This window comes from Danio rerio, chromosome 11 (assembly GCF_049306965.1).
Source record: "Danio rerio strain Tuebingen ecotype United States chromosome 11, GRCz12tu, whole genome shotgun sequence".
In the NCBI taxonomy this organism is placed as follows: domain Eukaryota; kingdom Metazoa; phylum Chordata; class Actinopteri; order Cypriniformes; family Danionidae; genus Danio; species Danio rerio.
The window spans coordinates 29,492,782-29,511,821 of record NC_133186.1 but is presented as its reverse complement, the minus strand read 5'-3'; the positions used below and the strand labels follow the sequence as shown (position 1 = coordinate 29,511,821).

The 19,040-nt window shown below is 39.1% G+C and overlaps 1 long non-coding RNA gene across 3 annotated transcripts; it reads right to left on the bottom strand.

Annotated features, from left to right (window-relative positions):
- Positions 1 to 1,131: 1,131 nt before the first annotated feature.
- Positions 1,132 to 11,755, bottom strand: LOC141376616 (uncharacterized). 3 transcript variants are annotated; one of them, XR_012387189.1, is made up of 3 exons: positions 11,621 to 11,755; positions 4,939 to 5,103; positions 1,132 to 2,676 (listed from the first exon to the last, which is right to left on the bottom strand). It is a non-coding gene; the product is annotated as an uncharacterized lncRNA (long non-coding RNA). The 3 variants fall into 3 exon arrangements; XR_012387188.1 differs by having other exon boundaries at positions 1,132 to 2,671; positions 11,621 to 11,751; XR_012387190.1 differs by having other exon boundaries at positions 1,132 to 1,576; positions 11,621 to 11,747.
- Positions 11,756 to 19,040: the final 7,285 nt, after the last annotated feature.

Here is a 19,040-nt window from a genome sequence, read left to right as displayed (position 1 = left end):
TAGCTACATTATGCACTGATTAGCTGTGTTTTGAAGCAATAGTAAGTTCCAAACATTACTTACATTATTGTTTATACTAATAATAATGCTGCTGCTACTACAACTACTACTACAACAACTACAACAACTACTACTACTGTACAACAACCACTAAAACTACTGCAACTGTACAACAACTAGTATTACTGCAATGACAACAACAACTACTATTAATACTACTAATACTATTACAACAACTACAACTACTATTATTACTGCTACAACAACAACAACAACAACAATAACTACTACTACTACTACTACTTCTATTACCACAATGACAACAACAACAACCACTACTACTTCTACTACTACTAATACAACAACTATAACCTCTATTACAACAACAACTACAACAACTATTACTACTGCTACTACAACAACAACAACTACTACTACTAATAAAACAACAACTATTACTACAACCACAACAACAACAACTACTATTACTTTTACTACTGCTACTACTACTAAAACAGCAATGACTACTACTATTACTACAACAACATCTACAACAACAACAACAACAACAACAACAACAACAACAACAACAACAACAACAACTACTTCTACTACTACTACTACTACTACTACAACAACACCTACTGTAACTACAACAACAACTACCACTACTACTACTACGACAACAACATCAACTACTACTAAAACAACAACAACAACAACTCCTACTACTACGATTACTATAAAAACACTAATACTACTATTACTACAACATCAACTACTACTACTTCAACAACAACTACTATCACAACAACAACTATTACTACTACTCCTCCCTGATATTAAATCATTAAAAATGAAAACATTTGTTTCTGTGAACAAATGTTATAAAATAAAATCTTTAACAAACGATGTGAAATTTTAAGGAAATGTTTTTAGACTTTTATAGACTAAAACAAATATTAAACATTTTACTCAAACCCATACCAAATAAATCCAGAGAAACAACCTAGATTTTCAAACAATCTCTTAATTTTTACCTTATCTGTACATTAAATTCAGTCTATTTCATATAAATGCTATTCTTTTGATCTCAAAGCATCATATAAAAATAACACAGATTCCAATAGATCAAACAACACAAGTGTTTTTAATACTGATGATAATATGATAAACATGATAAAATTCAATATTACAATAATAACTAGAATAATAGAAAAAATTCTAACTGGCAATGTGACACCAAAGAAGGAAGTGATGGTTTTGCCATTACATACAAAACCACATTTTATATTGGCCTAACTGTGATTACTGCTTAAAACAATATGATATACAAAAATCTCATAATATTGAAGGATAAAAGTCATGAACACTGAATTAAAATAAACAATAATACACAAAGTCAAATATAACTCAAGCAAGTCCACTGAAGGCCTATCCTGCTGTCTGTCACCGTGGACTTTTTCACACACACAATGCTGTCTTTCAGGCACAGCCAACTTAGTCATTTTGAGGTGGGCAGCAACCGAGTAGTCTAAAGTTTAAACTGCGACCATTAGTGGTTTCTGGAATACGCCTGTATTGAAGAGAGAGAGAGAGAGAGAGAGAGAGAGAGAGAGAGAGAGAGAGAAACTCAATCTGAACCATTAGCCTCAGTGAAAGCCTTTCAAAATACATTCCGATCCATGCACAAAGAGAGCGTAACACTGCGATACATTCACATCTTTGAGGTTTCATTAAACAATTCGCTTGCAATCGGCGAGTTACTTGAGCGCACAGAAGCTGAATGATCAACCTCAATGTTTTGTGCGCAGGGTGTAAAATGCATCTCAATGAAATGTAATGTTGAATAAAAATCACGTAAGGATTTGACTGAATGACTGGATAACCGCAATGTCTTGAGCAGAGTAGGCCATGCATGAGCAAATTAGCCAAACAAGATGAATTGTGTAACAAAACCATTACCTTCCACTCTGCATTTACATCAACAATCAATTGTATGTACGTCTGGCAGGTTCACTTTGCAAAGAACATTTGTCTGCTTGGTAGGAACAAACTTAGTTTATGTAAGCAAGGCAGTGGACTATGATGCTTTCAGACTGACAAGGCCGTGAACTGATTTCAGCTTGAAATCTTTAAAATGCTTTATTTTCGTAATTATATAACACACTGTTCCGCATCCACTTCGCTTGATGATTTCACAATTATTACAATTGGTTAAGTAAACATTACGCGCGGTCTAATGGAAGGTGTGAAAGCGTCTTCACACATAAAAGGTGAAGTTTGTCTTGAGAGCACATAACATGCCTTGGGCAAAAGCATTTCGCAAAAATCCTCGCGGAACAATAAACAAGACGACGGATCAGAAGAAAATATGAAACACAGACAAGCGTATCTGTTTTGCTGATGGAAATCCCCTTAGTGGTTTGATGAGCGGTCCTTAACGTACCATTCGCAAATTAAATAACACTAATCAGTGTATTTAAAAAAAATGAAAACATTTTAGGGGTTTTCACACAAAGATGAATTAAGACATCACACTAAACTACTTTCATCAGTCATCATCATAAAGGAAAATTCTATTCTTGGCTTGAAAATGGCCAAGGGTTATTAACAAGTGTTTTTGTTGTCCCTACAGTAAATGTGATCTAATTGTTTTGACTCCAAAAGTCTTTTCTTATATTATATTTTATGTTTCAGAGGAGAAAGAAAGAAAGAAAGAAAGAAAGAAAGAAGAAAGAAAGAAAGAAAGTCTGTTTTAAGTTTTGATTTCAATTATAAATGATCATAATGAAAAATCCTCTCTGACTGTACAGTTTATGCTTGACTTTCTGGATGAGCTCCAGTTATTTGTCACATACATAAATTTAACACATACAAGAAGACAATATACAATACATAAGATAAAGACCTGCAGAATGTAATGTGTGTTATGCTTTGACGCAACTATGCACGTTAGGAATGTCTTTGACGTTGCATGTCAAAACACAGAGCGCAGGTTGGGAAACCTAGATTTCATCTTTAAAACATTGCAAGGTAGACAAAAATACAGATTTTTTGTTATGTTTAATCCCCCCACCCCACTCGACTTAATTGTAAGTCCAAGAGAATTCAAATTGACTACCCTTTCGTTATGTTCGTGGCTGTTTTTGCCCCATTGACTTCAATTATAACAACATTTTTTGATTGCAAAGCCATGACACCAAATAATCATGCATTCTGAATGTTGGTGTTTTTCCTTGTTGGGAAGAGGTCAAACTTTTCATTTTTACTGTTGATCATCAGTTGGTAGCTTTAACCCTTTGGATAGGCCTGTGCAAAAAAAATTTGACTTTTATAAGGAGTACTATAGAGTAAAACAGCAAATAGGGTATATGCTGAGCTAGTGCTGTTCCCATGCTGATAGACTTTAGGTTACCTGTTATTTTTAGTTTTGTTTCCATTTTAAACGATTCCTTTTACAGCATAGATGTTGTAATGTAGTTAAAATACAATCAATTAAATAGACTCTGTCATTCATTTAGTTGCTTAAGCGTAAAACAAGACAAAAAGCCGTTTACTCGCATGCGCCAGTCGGAATTGGCAGGCTAGCGCAGAAGCTCCATTGACGATACTAGGGTAAAATAAATGCTCATATTTTAAAGACATGGCAGCGGAAATGTTATTTAATGCAGTGCTTCTTGTACAATCTGAGACCCACTTTATATCGGATATCACTCAGCCAGTGGAAATTGCTGATTTTTAAAGAAAACAGACCTTTAAACGCGCCGTTTTTGCAATGGCAAACAGTTAACTAGAAGCGCTGAACCCAGGTTACTGGCAAATTAAAAGTCCTATTAGCATGCTTCGGCATATACCCCATTATAGGGTGTGTCTATAAATACACTTACTATGTTTACTATGTTCTGAGAGTTGAGCAGCTTATTTTTTATTTTCTCAAACATATCAAGGTAAGTGTGCAAAGATCTCTCTCATACTCCCAGGTGCCCAGCCCCAACCAACACACACACAACACTTCATATAACCATATATGTTTTATCCAGAAACAAAGCTTTAATTGTAACCAATTATCAACAGTAAAAGTTAGTAAATTTTCTGCTTCCAAACAGGGAAAACCAGCAACAATCAAGAATGCATGATTATATGCTGTCATGGATTTACAAACAAAAAAAGTCATTATAAAGGAAGTCAATGGGGCAAAAACAGCCCCGAACATAACGAAATGTTTGTAAAGTTACCCAGAGTTTATTGTTGAATTTTTTAAAATTTTCAAAGCATTTTTTCCAAAATAAAGCATTTTTGACTCAAAATCTTCCCATTGGGCCTTTTCAATTCTTTTGAACATAATTAAGTGCTTCTTGTCAATTAGACAATGCTTCCATGTTTTTTCTTGCTGTCAATTGCGAAAAAAAAAAGATTGATAAAAGTGTCATGATAAACCGCTGTAAGTTGTTGTGAGTGCAGGTGCTGTGTGATGCGCGTGCATGTGAAAGGGAGTCGGATTTATGCGGGTGGGCCCACACGGTTTGCACTATGCATTGGTCACTACTAACTGAATGGAGTAGGAGCACACAGTTATGTTTTCTTAAGCAAGTTGCATATAAAATTTACATTTCAAAACCGCCCAAATGTTGTCAACCTACCTATGCCATTTTTAACCGCAAACTCAAATTCAAAACCGCCCAATCTGGCAACACTGTATGTGACTTTGCATGTTTAAACAGCTATTTCAGTTATCAAAAGGGTTTAGTTTGCAAATGATTTTCTTTTTTTTTTCGATCTGAAGTACCTGTACAGGTCATAACATGAATATGAGCCTGGCTACTGTAATGCATCAGTGAAGTTTTGTCATCTTTCTAAAAAAAAAAAAAAAAAAAGGAAAAAGAAAAGAAAAGAAAATTAGCACAGGAGAGAATTGTTTGTGTTGTTATTGCTCACCTGACAAAAGCAACTCTGAGGTGTGATGGGATCTTGCACGGCCTGGGCGGATGAATGAGCTCGCGGACTGACAGACTGCGTAAACCAGAATTCTGTTGCCTTGCATCTTAATCCGCAAGTTGCCGCTTCTGTAAACATCACGGAAAAGCAATTTTTCTCCAGCCTCTGAGGTAATAGCAAAGAAAACAAAGGTTAATCAAGAGCTCATCGCTAATTAATACAATTCAGCACATTTCAACATGGAAATTTCTCAATGATTGAGTTGTTCAAAAGCGCAGGCCACATCTTGCCTTTCTTATGAAGTGACATTTTCACTCCTGACATTTTCCTCGTAATATAGTGTGCGCTGACAAATGACATCAACACATTACATCAGTTCTGTGCAACGATAACTCAAAGACGCAAAACCAAACTGTCCCACACATCCAACAAAGAACACAGTCCCAGTGTCTCACAACATCTCAGGCCTTTAAGTGGAGATAAGAAAGCATGAATGAAAGTGTTTGTACTCGGGCAGCGCAGGCCATTGACTGGGCGAGATGAGAATCAGACGTGCTCACCCTTTCGCTTATCAGAGCCCTCAAAGAGAACAGATCGGGACGATACGGAGGGTGCACAGCCCTAGCGCTCCACAATGGGAGAGATTGCACAAGATGTCAGAGCGGTTGCAAGGAGCAAATGCAAGAGGCGCAGGCTCATGTAGCCACATTCCCTGTGTTTTCTGAGGTGAGACAGTGGAACAATGCATCTTCAGTCACTTATGTGAAGAAAGAGGAAGCAGGAAAACAGAGGATGCTGGTTTTTGACACAGAATTTAAAGGAGACCCTGGGTATTAACACCTGCATGGCTTAATATAACAAATAATGTCTCTTAATGAAACTCATCAAAAAAAATCCACATTTATTCTGGATTATGGAGGCCGACATTATTTTTGATGTTAAAATTATGCACTTAGGAAGCCATTGGCACGGCCTGCTCCTATTTTAATACAACTCAGAAAATAAAATACTGAAGCGATGCCACATTGAGCCACTATTGGGTTTAATTTTCACTCAGATGGGTTTTGGTCTACACTACCATTGATTTTATCCCCAACAAGGAGTAATGCTACTTTGTTAACAATTTGTGTCAACTACACAGTATTTACCTGTAATAGGAACTGAATTTTACCGTAGGTCAGAACTGGGAGAGATTCTGGAAGTTCTCCTTTGTCAGATGGGAGCTATATCTTTTTTTTTAGAATTCTCTGGAACATAATAAAAAATTAATTATAAGCACTTCTCTCTTTGTGTTGTGTCCTTTGGAAGCCCAAATACAAAACAGAATGAGCTCTGTGGAAAAAGCAGCATTTTGGATGGCATTTTAGCTATCTCAGCTACATTACAGTGCCTCTGGCCACGCCCCTTCGATGTGCAGGGTGTGTGTGCCAGGTGAATGCAGGTAACCGACAGCCCTTGTGATCTCACTAGCCGGAATGTCTTTTTTTGCAGTCCCCAAATTTCGTTCACTGTAGGCTTTCCTAAGCTAACTCTGTAAAAGCCAATGTCTCCCTTTGCATTGAACTTTCAGGACATTACATTTAGAGATGTTGTTTATGTTCACAAAGCTACATTACACATTAATTAAAGTTTAAAATATGATATCGTAGTGGACCACCCTTTTAAAGTAATCAGGCATCTTCTCATCCTTACAGACATTTATTTTCGTTTCTTTTCAGGTGTTTGTTTGAAAATTCCAAGCAAAAGCCACACAATGTTGCATTTTATCAGTATTTTGTGTCACCAGTTGTGTTGTGCTGACAATAAAAACATGAAGTCATCGAAAATATAAGACCATCCTAGTCTAAAATATGCGAAAAACAATGTATATCTTTAAAAATGACTTTATTCTGTCAGCTTTGCATTATTTTCTAGCAACTCAACAATCATTCCTCAAACATTCCTTATGTACATTACAGGTATATACATTACTGAAACGTCAAGCAGAAAACCCATTAAATATTTATGCTTTTTAGCAAAATCCGCAGTCAATAGTTTGAACTATGGCTTCAAACCAAGTAACAACCTCCTGCTCTTCCCCGTGAAGCAAATACAGAAGTAACTAAAACTGCAATTCATTGAAATTCCACTAGTCCTGGCTCTATAATAGAGCAAATTTCTATTGACTCCACTGTTAAAACGGCCAACTTCACAACAACAAAAAAAAACAGTATTTACAGTCTGGTATAAAGAAAGATTTTTGGTTCCTATAGCTAATATTACCCTTCATGACAACTGTGAGAGGGTGAATTTTTCTCATCCGTTTCATTTATATTAGGTTATTTTAAGTCTTCATAAATAAGGGCGTGTCCACTTGAGTGACAGCTGGGTCTCGCTGATCGCAGTAACTTTACCTTAGCTGATTCCAGCTGATTAGCCCTTGAACTCGGCATATACATCATACTTTTGTTTTGTTTTATGTGGTTTTACACAGTCAGTTGCTTTTTGGAATTATTTCCCACAATTATCAGATAATATGGCATGCTGTGGGCACTTAATTGCACTAATGAACCATTCATGTGGCCTCCCATTTCCCAGGTGAGTGAAATACTTATAGGCCTTTCCTTATATACCATATCTATGAATGTATTTGTTTTATTTATGTACTGTAGAAAGGTTCTCATTTACATTTTTCTTTAAACTTGTAAAGCAAACTAACATTGACTATATTTTAAGAATTAAGATATTCACATTTCTCTCCTGTAGAAAAACGTCATAAAAACAATGTTTAGTGTCTCAATGTATTATAACAGTGTTTTTAAAAGTCTAAATCCTTTATTGATATAGCACACAACCAAGCACATGTGGTCAGAACACAAACAAGTCACAGGTAATGAAGTAATAAGCGTTTCTCCCAAAGAAAAGCCTGTCTAAGCAAAATGCTAGCAGGCGTCTGCAGCTCCGCTCACGCTCCACCTTTTTGCCCTTATTTGGTTACCCATGGTTGGAGCGGTGACACGCCAACAAAATAGCGCCGGTTGGCCATGCCCACTTCTAGCTTATTTTTTTGCGCTCTTCAGAAACATAAGGGCGACACACTGCATACAAAGCTTCTTTTAATTTTTCAGCATGGATTTTACTCAATATCTGGGGGTGATTAGACTCCCTGTGAGGAATAATCAACAGAATGGAAGACCTACATACATCGGTTCTCTTCTTGTCACACATTTGTATCAATATTTTGTATTACATGCCATTTAAAAAAATTGCAACAGGTAGCACAAGTAGCTCAGAGATTATAAGTATTTGATGTCATGCACAGTACCTCTAAATAAATGGTGGCTCACTACTGCAAAATAAATCTGGATTTTTATGTGGAATATAATTTTCATCAGTAGAGACATACAACTCTTAATACCGGGGGTTCCCTTTAAACAAATGACAAATATAGTTTTACAACAGAAACCTTCTTGACATCAGCAGTGCTACTGATATCCAGAAATAGCCCATGGCAGGTCGATGCCTGGACATCATCCTGCAAGCTTTCAGTGGCACCACTCCTAACAGGTGGCGTATTTTCCATGGCTTGCTTTGGAACACCACCAGAGCAAGTTCCTGGGAACAACCCAATTTACGGAAAATAACAAAACCACTGTTCTCAGGGGACGTCCTCCAGCTTCCGACCTTTTCCACAGAGATCTAAAAGGATGAGCACAAGCGTCACACTAAACTTTGCTCATGCTTTTAGAAGAAAGTGCGGAACGTGATAGTCAGTGTTTCTTCAGGTTTTGACATTTTCATGTTTTTGTTTTCTTAAGAAAGAGTGAAATTGATAAGATTTGATTGTTAATACTTCCACAATTATGAATAATTTACAATGAATAGCTCTATCAAAAGCTGCAATTTTGACAAAATATGCAGTCTAAAAGAACTTTGCTCTAAATCAGTGGTTCTCAAACTTTTGTCTTCAAGTACCACCTCAGAAAAAAAAATTGTCACTCCAAGTACCACCATAATGAGCAGTATTGAAATACAGCTCTGTACAAAACGAGGCAGATTAATTACTACTATGAGGAATATTTATTATTGTCAGCCACTTTAAACATTACAAATAGTTTGAACATTAACACTTTACTGTGCTTATATGTAAAACAAACAAACAAACAAACAAACAAAACTAAAAATGTCAACATTTAAATTTAAATATGCTTTTAAAAGTTAAAAATGGTAGGTTGCTGGTCTTAAAAAGTAAAAAAACAACAACTCATGTACTTAAATGTAAAGTATTAATAAAAATGTTGCCTGGTCCTCATAAATCATATTAAACACATATAAATCACATGTCATCATATTCATATACAAATAATTTTTATTTTTAGTCTAAACGACATATTTAATTCCTCCGCGTACCACAAGTGCTACACGTAGCACAGTTTGAGAACCACTACTGTAAATTGTAATGATTTGCAAATATGTATGGGATGTTTTCATCCACTCTGGGGTGATTTTGAGTCCTAATTCGGCCATAACTTTTTCTGTGTTTAAGCTAGCAGAATGATTGTTGATGACAAATCTTATTTTAACACAAATTTAAAAAAAATGCTTTAAAAAAAAAAAAAAAAAAAACTCAACAATATACTCTGGGCAAATTTTATATAATTTTGTTATGTTAGGGATGAAAACATCCACTGAATTAAACTGATGTAAAAATGCATCAAACTACTAAATTGCTTAGAAAATTACAGTATTTTAACTCTTCAATTGCCAATTTCACAAATGATGTAACTGATTTGGTAAAAAAAAAACACACACACACACACATAAAATTACGTATTTTCAATATAAAAGGAAATTGTGAACTGATTTTTTTTATTTACCTTTAATCAAAGCTTTGGCCTTTGATGCATTGTTTTTTGATGTCCATTGACTTTTTTTTATTACAAAACCATGACACCATGTAATCAAGCAGTTTTGATTGTTGGTGGTTTTCCCCGTTGGGAAGAGGTAAAATGTGTAATTTTTACTGTTGATCATCAGTTGGAACCATTAACCCTTTAGATAGGCCTGTACTAAAAAGGTTTTGGTTTCTGGAATTTATATGGAATATGACATCCAATTAAAGTGTCTGTGAGTGTGTGAGAGTGACCTTTGTGCACTTGCCTTGATGTGTCTGAGAACTCTAATAACAGATTTCTTTTATCTTTTCCATGATGACAGTAAATAATATTTTACTTGACATTTTTCAAGACACTTCAATACAGCTTAAATTGACATTTAAAGGCTTAACTAGGTTAATTAGGGTAACTATGCAGGTTAGGGTAATTAGGCAAGTTATTGTATAACGATGGTTTGTTCTATCAGGAAAAAATATAGCTTAAAGGGGCTAATAATTTTGTCCTTAAAATGGCTTTTAAAAAATTAAAAACTGCTTTCATTGTTGCCGAAATAAAACAAGTAAGATTTTTCCCAGAAGAAAAAATATTATCAAACATACTGTGAAAATTTCCTTGCTTTGTTAAACATAATTTGGGAAATATTTAAAAAGAAATAAAAAAATCAAAGGGGGCAAATAATTCTGACTTCAACTGTATGTATATATATGGCTGATTCCAGCGTTATGGATGTGACATTTGCAGTAAAAATTCAAAACATAAATTCGCAGAGAAAGTATACGTTAACATTATATTGAACCATCTGTTTATATTTTCCAAAACAACTAACCACAGAGTTATGGGATCAAAAAAATTCAATCTGTGAACATGTTTATACTTTAAATTAGGAAAATAAATAAGCGTTATGGATGTGACAAAAAAAGTCTGCGAGTTTACAGTATACAACATATTTCGTAGAAATTCTGTGAATTAAAGTACACAACCCAAAATAAATAATGCTCAACAAAAGGATAAGAGTTGGCTCTTTATAGAACAAAACGGATTGATTTTATTTTATTTTGACATAATTGCATTTTTGAGGGAAAAGCTTTGTTATGGATGTGACACTTTTTTGTTATGGATGTGACGGATGTGAAATTGCCATTTGTTTGACTTTGGTAAATCAAATATAATAGTTTGAAAACATTGACAGAGACATTTTTAAGTATTTTCAAAGTACTGTAAAACACTTGCCTGCGCAAAAAATGTAGAAACGGTTTCGCTATTTTGGTGAAAACATTTTTCTTTTCATGGCAAGGTTGACATTTTCATGGAATTGCTCAATATAAATATATATATATATATATATATATATATATATATATATATATATATATATATATATATATATATATATATATATATATAGCTTACCTAAACACTGAAATTACCAATTTATTGATTCATTCACTAAACAGTAATTTACTATACAATCAAAACTCTAAAAAGCCTGTTGTTCATATGTAGCCTACTTTTTTTTTTTTTAAACAGATTAGACTAAAACAAACAAAATCCACTGTTGAGCGATGGTTAGGGAACAAAATAACTAGCGAGGGTGTAAAAACTGTTGGGTACTGCTGTTATACAGAATGAAGTTTTTAAATATATACTGTTTAAAAGTTTGAAACAAAAACATTATCATAAACAAATGTCAACCGTGTGGAAAGAAGTAGAGGTTTATTAAAGCCGTGAGGGTTGTCAACTTGAAGTTAAACCAGACTACATGCGACTGCAGCGAACCAGTAATCAACTGATAGCTTGAATTACCTCACCTGCTTTTATTTGAAGTGAGACCGGTGATTTTGAATCTCTTGAACTTGAAGATCATCACACACACTACATACTACAGCTTCTCTTGTTTTGGTGCCCTCAGTCAGTATTAGTGGAGCTCCCTCTAGTGGCCTAAGGGTAAATTAGCGCCGTCAGGTAAAATGACAAGCAACAAATTACTCTATTTCCCAGAAAAGTTTTATTTTATTTGGACCAATCCTGATTGCAATTTAGACCGTTTGTAATGATTTTAAATATTCTTATTTCATTAACTAATGCATTATTTAGCTATTACATGTATTAAAAAAACATTCACACATGAGCAAAATAGTTTAATAGATTTCTTATTTAATAATTAAATACATATGTTTTATTTTAATTTACTAAAACTTTTAAAATATTTTTAAATACATACATACTTTTTATTTAGTAACTATTATGAAAATTTATGTTTTTTTTAAATATATATTTTATTTTAATCAGGCATGAGCAAGCTATTAAAACAATGTTGTCATTTAATTACTAAACCATTATTTAGTTGAGTTGATTTATTAATTATTACTAAAATATATTTGACTTTTATTTTCAATCCAGACACGTCAGAAGACAGCACGCAGCCACCAGTAACATTCCAGTCATACACAGGGTGACAACAGTCTGCAGTAGTTCTGCCTTCTCAAATGTTTCTACCCATCAGTCTCACAAACACACATCGTATCATCGCACAGATCCAGAACAGCACATGACATATGAACATACACCCAGCCATCAATCAACCTGACACGTTATGCTTGAAAACGTTTTCATTATAGCATGAATGCAAACAAGCACGCCACTGTTTGTCTACGTGTCTTGCCACAGTTGTGTTTGTCCATAAATCAATGCCTGATTCATAAACAGATATGCATGGGTGCACTGCTTACAATAATACAATCTTTAATGAACAGTTTCATGTGTTGGCATTAGATGTCATTTGTTTCACTGCACTGTAAAAAAATCAAAAGCAACCTTAATTTCTTTAGTTGAATCAGGTTAAACTTACAACCAGTGGCAGATTTATTGATTTAAGGCCATGGCGCCCAACATTCCAACCTTTTAATTTACTTGTTTATTTATGTAGTTTTTAATTTGCTCTTTTTTTTCTTATACAACATAATCTTTTCTACATTTGTATCTTAATGTAATCTCTACATTTTAAATGATTTTTTTCCCTGAATGAATTCACCCCATTGGGGAGTGGGGATGGGGGTAGGGGGTTGGGGGTTGTCAACATCAGACACCCTTGCCCAGGTGACCCAGTTAAGGTTGATCAGACCCCAGCTTGTGTCCCAGTATCCATCACCCAATGATCAGCCCTCTTTATCCATAGCCATCTTGTGGCTTTCTCTGCAGCTTCACAAATGGACTTTAACCGCCCGCTTTTTCTTAGCTGCTACTGCTAAGCCTAGTTGGTTGAATACTTTAGACTCTAAAGATTAGAGAGTGAATGCCTGCAAACCCTCTACAGCCCACCTCTGTTGGCTCAAAGTGGGTCTTCCTGCCTCCTTCCCAGCACTTCTCTTCTAGCTCTTGGTATAGCGTTTCCTTTCATTTGCCTCCTCAATCCACTCATCCCAGGGCAGTGTGAGTTCAAGCATTATCAACTGTCTTGTTGCCTCAGAAATGAGAATTATGTCTGGTTGGAGTGATAATAATAATAATAACAATTATTATTATTATTATTTTTCAAAATTGTTGGTTTCTCAGACTCAAAGCGCTAACTAAATGAACTAAACTAAACTGTTGTAACTAAATAGACACATGCACTGGTTAAACCCTCACAATACAAAACATGATAGAAAACTATGTTATTCATAATTTCTATAAACTTAAAGGTATGTTTGGGGGTGCGCAGATTTCCTGGGGCCCTAAGTGGGCCGCTTACCTCGCTTATTAGTTAAATCTGCCCCTGATTACAATTTCATTTAATTTACATTACATTAAAGTTACTTAAGGAAACAGTTCTGCCCAAAATAAAAAAAGAAATTACTCACCATTTACTCAAGTGGTTCTAAACTAGGTTAAACACAAAGCAAGATATTGTGAAGAATTTTTGTATAATAAATTAATAAAAAAGAGCAGTCATTGACATCCACAGTATATTGGAATGAAAAAAAAGGAAGTCAATACCTGTTGTTTTCAGTGTTTTTCAGTCTCGTCCTTTATGTTCAACAGAAGAAAAAAATGAATAAGTGGAAGGAGAGTAAATGATGACAAAATTAGAATTTTTTAGGGTGAACTTTACCTTTAAACACGTGACTTAAAAGTTAATTTGAAACATGTTAGGGTTACATAAATTAACCTAAAAATGTATTGTCAAGATACATAGCCCCCCTGTTTATTTTCCCCCAATTTCTGTTTAACAAAGAGGTTTAATTCAACACATTTCTTAACGTAATAATTTTAATAACTCATTTCCAATAACTGATTTATTGTATCTTTCTCATGATGACAGTAAATAATATTTTACAAGATTTTTTCAAGGCACATCTATACTGCTTAAAGTGACATTTAAAAGCTTAACTAGGTTAATTAGGTTAACTAGGCAGGTTAGGGTAATTAGGCAAGTTATCGTATAACAGTGGTTTGTTCTGTAGACTATCGAAAACAAATATAGCTTAAAGGGGCTATTAATTTTGACCTTAAAATGTTTTTTTTTTAAATGTAAAACTGCTTTTATTCTAGCCAAAAAAAAAAAAAAAAAAAAGCAAATAAGACTTTCTCCAGAAGAAAAAAATTAATCAGACATACTGTGAAAATTTCCTTGCTCTGTTAAACATCATTTGGGAAATATTTAAAAAAGAAAAAAAATCAAATGGGGCTAATAATTCTGACTTCAACTGTATATATATATATATATATATATATATATATATATATATATATATATATATATATATATATATATAACCACACCAGCTGGATCTCTCATCAACCTCGGATCGCTCACAGCTGGACCTCATCAGCCAGGGAGAGATATAAGCCAGCCCCACACAGAAGGAAGTGAGCTTCATTTGACATGACTCCCTGCGCTAACGCTTGTCTCTCTCTGTCTCTCCCACAGCCGAGTCCAGCTCGTGACCGATCCAACACTCTACTTCTCACCAGCCTTCACCATCTCCCCGGAGCACTTGAGCACGCACCTTTAAGAAGAGCAGTCTTTCACCCCAATATCACTTGTAAATAAAGGCACCCTCCGGGGCATTGTTTGTAACATTATCTACGGTGTTTGTGTTTTCCCTCTGCCTCGCTACAACTGGTGGAGAATGCGGGCATTGCAGAGGGAAAAATTCAGAAGAAACACTCACCATTAAGTAGAAAATAACCGCTGAATTTTTCTCTGTGTTTGTTACAGACAGGCATCCGCTCTCTCTCTCTCCCACGCTTCCTCTTGCTCGGCTGTCAACATCCCGTCGCCATGTCTTTGGAAGAGGTACTGCTCCACCTAGCGGAGATCTCCAGTAAACAGAATTCCATCTCTGAGCAGCTTACAGCCAGACAGGATCGACTGGAACAGCAGCTCCGCCAGGCGGCCAGACACCATCCGACTCCCGAAGTGAGTGCGCATCATCATCTCACTAAACTCAGCGACCTGGATGATATTGACGCTTATTTACATACCTTTGAGGTTATTGCCGAGAGAGAAGGCTGGCCAAAAGAAAACTGGGCGAGAATGTTGGCTCCGTTTCTCACAGGAGAAGCGCAACGAGCATATTTTTCACTAGAGACACCTAAAAATGAAGATTACAAAGCGTTAAAAAAGGAAATATTAGCCAGAATGGGGCTATCCACAATCAGCGCAGCCCAACAGTTTTCCCAGTGGTCTTACGACGAGAAGCAACCAGTGAGAACTCAAGCAGCTCAACTTTCTCGCCTGGGAAGGCTATGGTTATTGGGAGGAGATCCCTCGGCGGTCCAGGTCGCTGAGAAGGTGATCATCGAGAAGATGATGCGTGCGTTACCCCGACGTTTGCGAACACTCACCAGCATGCGAAATCCTGAGTCACTGGCCACCCTGGTGGAGGCGATCGAGCTGGCTGAAGCTCACATCGCCCGAGATAATGGGGAGAGAGCGGCTCTGCCACCCCGGAGGGTAAGTGCACCTTGGCGACCGGTGGAGGGCACAGCGCGACCAGGCGGCAGACCAGCGGTCCCCAGCCCGATGGACGAGCCGATGCCCACCGAGCCGACGACGCACTCGACCCCGGCCTGGACAGCAGGGTGCGCGGTTCACCGCAATATCCCTCCCGAAGCTCCCACCCATAAAGTCCAGCTAGAGGGAAAAACACAAACGGCCACTTTAGACACAGGAAGCGCCATCACTCTAGTTCACCCGAAAATTTTAAAATATCATCATGAAAGCAAAGGGCGAATTCCGATCACATGTGTGCATGGTGATACCCGCCACGTACCCGCCCGAAGAGTGACCATCGCGGCGAAACCAGGTAGCTGGCGAATCGAAGTCGGGGTTGTTCCAGATCTTCCTGTGTCCCTCTTACTGGGCAGAGACTGGCCGGGGTTCGACGAACTCCTAACTCACCACCACGCTCCATCGGCTCGTTCAAAGAAGAAGAACAAGCCACGGGCTCATCGGGACCGCAAACCAGCGCTGATGACCACCGAGAGCGACAGAGGGGGTGAGTCATCTATATCTGCTAATCTATACTTTGATCTGTTTCAACAGATAACCGCAGGAGGCGATTTTGGTAGAGCACAAAGGGAAGATGAAACGCTCAAACACTGCTGGCCACAAGTACGGATCATCGAAGGTAATGAGCGACTTCCCAGCCCTCACCCCCTCCCACATTTTATTGTGGAAAATGGTCTGCTGTACTGTGTCGCAGAGAGGCGGGGGGAAAAGAAGACACTATTGGTCGTCCCGAGGATCAAGAGGGAGACGGTCTTAGAACTGGCACATACCCACCCGATGGCTGGACATCTGGGAGCGGCCAACACGGTGAAAAGGATCCGCGACCGTTTCCATTGGCCGGGGCTAGACGGGGAAGTAAAGAGGTATTGCCAGGCATGTGACATCTGCCAGAGAACGTCTCCCCAACGACCACCCCCCAGCCCTCTAATACCACTACCCATCATCGATGTGCCCTTCACCCGAATTGGTATGGACTTGGTAGGGCCTTTGCCGAAGTCGGCCCGGGGACATGAGCACATCCTTGTTATCCTCGATTATGCCACCAGATACCCTGAAGCGATTCCCCTGAGGAAAGCCACATCATCGGCCATCGCGAAGGAGCTGTTTCTGCTATGCAGTCGAGTGGGAATCCCAACGGAGATACTGACCGACCAGGGCACCCCCTTCATGTCCCGGTTGATGGCAGACCTCTGTCACCTACTCAAGGTAAAACAGCTAAAAACCTCTGTATATCATCCACAGACGGACGGCCTTGTCGAGCGCTTTAACAAGACTCTGAAGCAGATGCTCCGACGGGTGGTGGCAGAGGACGGGCGCGACTGGGACCTCATGATCCCGTACGTGTTATTCGGTATCAGGGAAGTCCCCCAGGCCTCCACAGGATTTACCCCCTTCGAACTGCTGTTTGGCCGCCAACCCCGAGGCCTATTGGATGTGGCTCGTCAAGCCTGGGAACAGGAACCAGCCCCCCAGCGGTCGGTGATTGAACACGTACGGGACATGAGAGAACGCATCGACAAAATCATGCCCATCGTCAAACAACACCTGACCGAAGCCCAGCGCGCCCAGCAGAGATTGTATAACCGGCCCGCCCAACCCAGAGAGTTCCACCCAGGGGACAAGGTGATGATACTCATACCTACCACAACGTCGAAGTTCCTCGCATCCTGGAAGGGACCATACACCGTGGTAGAAAGGGTAGGGCCGGTAAATTATCGAGTCCGTCAGCCGGGACGAAGACGGGAAGAACAACTCTACCACATAAATCTTATGAAGAAGTGGGTTGCAGCTCCAGGTCATCTCGTTGCCTTCGCTGAAGAAACTCTTCCCGTTGTCCACATTGGTGAGCAACTCTCACCAAATCAGAAGGCGGAGCTGCAAGCCTTGGTTGGTCAGTTCAAGGATGTGTTCTCGGAGAAACCGGGCCGAACCTCCATCATCCAACACAACATTATCACTCCTCCTGGCACCATCGTCCGGCAAAGGCCTTATCGAGTTCCAGAGGCTCGCAGGCTGGCTATCGACGAGGAGATCCAGAAGATGAGAAGGTTAGGCATCATCGAACCATCCCGTAGCCCGTGGTCCAGCCCAATAGTGATGGTCCCCAAACCCGATGGCACCCTCCGTTTCTGCAACGACTTCAGGAAACTCAATGAGATCTCCAAGTTCGACGGATACCCCATGCCTCGGGTGGACGAGCTGCTGGATAGGCTGGGTGGAGCCCGATTTATCTCCACCATCGACCTCACCAAAGGCTACTGGCAGTTACCACTCAGTGAAGACGCCAAGGAGAAAACCGCCTTCTCCACACCCGGTGGGCACTGGCAATACCGGGTTCTTCCCTTCGGGCTCCACGGGGCCCCAGCCACATTCCAAAGAATGATGGACATCCTGCTGAGGCCCCACCAGCCATATGCAGCAGCCTACCTGGACGACCTCATCGTCCACTCAGAGTCGTGGGAAGAACACCTATCCCGGTTACGGAGGGTGCTCTTAGATCTTCGACGGGCTGGGCTCACAGCTAATCCCAAGAAATGCCACCTGGGTCTAGCCGAAGCCAGATACCTCGGGTTCCACATTGGACGAGGTCTCATACAGCCACAGCAAAACAAGGTCAAGGCACTACAGGAAACTCCACAACCCACCACAAAGACCCAGGTACGTGCATTTCTGGGGTTAGCGGGCTACTATAGATGTTTCATACCTAACTTCTCATCCATAGCCAGCCCTTTGACAGACCTGACCAGAAAGGGGCAGCCGGAGAGGATAAGATGGACCAAGGAAGCCGACGATGCGTTCCGAGCCCTAAAGAAGTCCCTCACGTCCTCACCGGTACTACACGCACCTGACTTCGGCTGCCCCTTCATTCTACAGACGGATGCTTCCGACTCGGGCCTGGGCGCGGTCCTCTCCCAGGTCCACGGCGATGAAGAACATCCCATAATGTACGTGAGTCGGAAGCTGACCCCCGCAGAGACCCGCTACGCAACGGTGGAGAAGGAGGCCCTGGCGATCAAGTGGGCAATCCTGGAGCTAAGGTACTATCTCCTTGGCAGGAAATTCACTCTGGTGACCGACCACGCCCCGCTACAATGGATGGCGACAGCGAAGAACAACAACGCTCGGGTCACCAGGTGGTTCCTGTCGCTCCAGGATTTCAACTTCGACGTACAACATCGAGCCGGGGCCTCCCACGGAAACGCAGACGGACTCTCACGGCTCTGGTCAGGATG